Raw genomic sequence first — 2733 nt, 5'->3', positions numbered from 1 at the left:
GCAAAACCCAAAAACCCCACGGGTCTTCCTCCTTGCTGCTGACGACATCACGGCGGGGGTGGGGCCTGGCCTTATAAGGACAGGAGAGGTGAGAGACGATGTGTGTGCGCGGGTGTGCAAGAGCAAGATGAAGAGAGGGAGGAGGGGGAGGAGGGGGAGGAGGGGGAGGAGGTGCCAACCAACCAGAGCCAGAGAGAGAGGTCTTGATCGCCCCATGCTCTCGCTCGCTCTCTCTCTCAGTCTGAACTGGTTCCTGTTCATCCCATCACTTCGTGTGGCTGTGGTGAAAATCTGCTCAGAGATCCAGTCCTTGTGGTCCTGGGTCTGTTATCAGACCCTGAGCCAGGTCCCTGATGGTCTCTGTGGTAGCAGCTCAGGCCAGACGGAGGCTGAAAGACCCGACCGAGTTCAGACTCTCATCCGGGAGGTCAAGGTGGAACTATTCCTGACCCTGATCCAGAACCTGAGCAGCAGTCACCAGGGTCTAGTTCTGGTTCCGCTTCAGGACCAGGTCCCATCCTCATGTTTCTAACACAGCAAGTGTCTCCTGTGACTCAAGTTTGTGACCACTTCCTGCTTGCTCAGAGGGACCAATCTAAGCGCCGGCGGTACCGGAGGTGTTCGCTCGCTGAAACCGGGGTAACGTGAAGCCGGCACAGGTGTTAAAACCCCTGAGCTTAAATAGTCTCGCGCTCAATCGCCAGAGAGCGCTGTGACCTGGACACAAATAGGTTTGGGCTTGTTTTTCCCGTCTCAGAGGCGACTGCTTCAGAAATCCAATTATCTCTGAATCCTAATCATCTCAATCGATCATCTCCATCAGTAAATGTCCAATCAGCCGTCACGGTGCGTTCCTGCGTCCTGTGGTTCACTGAGAACAATCTTCAGTTGTCTGATGCTTCCTTCGCTTTTGTCTCTCGGCTGATTTTCATCACCTTGGTCAGAAACTTCCTCTGAGAGGATCTGACTGTCAGACAAGAAGCGAGGCAGGTTTTTCACAGGCACTCCAGTCTTCAGGGGCGAAGGCCTCCGAGGCTCCGAGGGGTGGACCGACAAGCAGAGGAAGGAAAAGAGAAGAGGAGGAGGAGGAGACAAAACCCATCTGCACAAACGAAGAAGAAGAGGAAAAACACAAGGAGGAGAATGAAATTATTTCCAGGAAATTCAAAGTGAAAATATGATGAAGAGGAGCAGAAAGGGAAGAGGAGAGGAGGTGATCTTTCTCCAGGATGAATGTGAGTGACGAAAATTGTAAACGTAAATAAAAATTTCAGCAACTGATCGACCAATAAACGATCGGCGAGAATAAATAATTATATTTAATAATAATTGATCAGCCTGCAGGTTCAAATTTAACAGAGCTGCCGAGTACGGGCTGGCTGGGTGGGGTGGGGGTGGGGGGGCCACATCCCCGACCCGCTCGCAGGGTGACGAGAAACAAAGGGGGATGGACGTAAACACCCCGCTGCTTCACGTCCACATCAGCTGATGGTTTTTAGTTTTTGATTAAAAATAACTTTGTTTTTAATTTAATTTTTGCTTCTTCATCATCCTGCGGACGAACTGTTAATATGGACGTTCAGTAATTTAGGAGCTCGTGTATTGTAATTACATTAGAGACAGAAAATGATCCTTTAAATGAAATAAACATCGAGTTTCTCTTTTCTTTAAGCTGGAGAATAAAGAGCGGGCCGACGCTGAAGAGGGAAAAGAGTTGATTTAAAGCGAGGCTGTAAATGTGGGAGCAGAGGTCAGCAGAGACGCACTCCTGTTTCCACTGTGAGCTTTTATTTAAATGTGCTTTTATGATCTGATCTACATGAAGACAAACTCGGTTAGGGTCCGAGTCCATTCATCAACCGCAGGCGACCGATCCTGGCGTGCTCACGCTGATGGATGCGATCGCTTATTCCCCATGTTTGACTTCATTATTGGAGCGTCTGAAGCCGTGACAAAGGTCTCACCTCTCAGTGATCAGGTTTATCAACACTTTATCAGCTTAATGTTTTTTGATTTTCTCAGAAAAATCATTTAAATGTAGGATTAAAAAAGTCTTTCAGCTCAAACAGATGAATCCAGACTGAAGCCTCATCTTTGTTTTTTGTTTGTGCCAAAATTAAAATTAGCTTTTTAGATTTTCTTTGAATGAAAAATGTAACATTGCTTGTCTGTTTTATTTTATTTATAAATCTGAGTGAAATCATTGGATTTCACTCAGATTAGTTAGAATATGTGAATTTAATCTTTTCAGATAAACTCACCTCGTTACCTCGTTTCTTCCTCTTTCTGCAGTTTTCCGAGGCTCAGCGCTGCAGCGAGTGTGTGTGTTACAGCCCCTCTGTATTGTGTGTCAAGTGTTTCCTTTTGTGTGTGTGTGTGTGAGACGCTGGGAGCACTCAGCACATACACATTTGCATTTAAATAGCGACATCAACCAGCGTTCACGGCACAAACCGGCGGGTTTCCCAGATGTCACAGCAAAGTCAGATGGCCCAGCTGTCTCTCTCTCTCACACACACACACACACACACACACACACACACACACACACACACACACACACACACACACACACACACACACACAGCTGACTCTGTAAAAAACACTCATTGGTTCATTTGTTTAGCCAAAACTACAACTGAACCTGCAGCCTGAGCCGGTCTGATCACCTGAGTGTTTCCACCAGCAGCTCTCCTTTACAGGAACTCTGGATCTGTCCGGCTTCCTGCTGAT

Source organism: Rhamphochromis sp. 'chilingali' (assembly GCF_963969265.1).
Source record: "Rhamphochromis sp. 'chilingali' genome assembly, chromosome: 22".
Classification (NCBI taxonomy): Eukaryota; Metazoa; Chordata; class Actinopteri; order Cichliformes; family Cichlidae; genus Rhamphochromis; species Rhamphochromis sp. 'chilingali'.
This window is presented reverse-complemented; position numbering follows the sequence as displayed.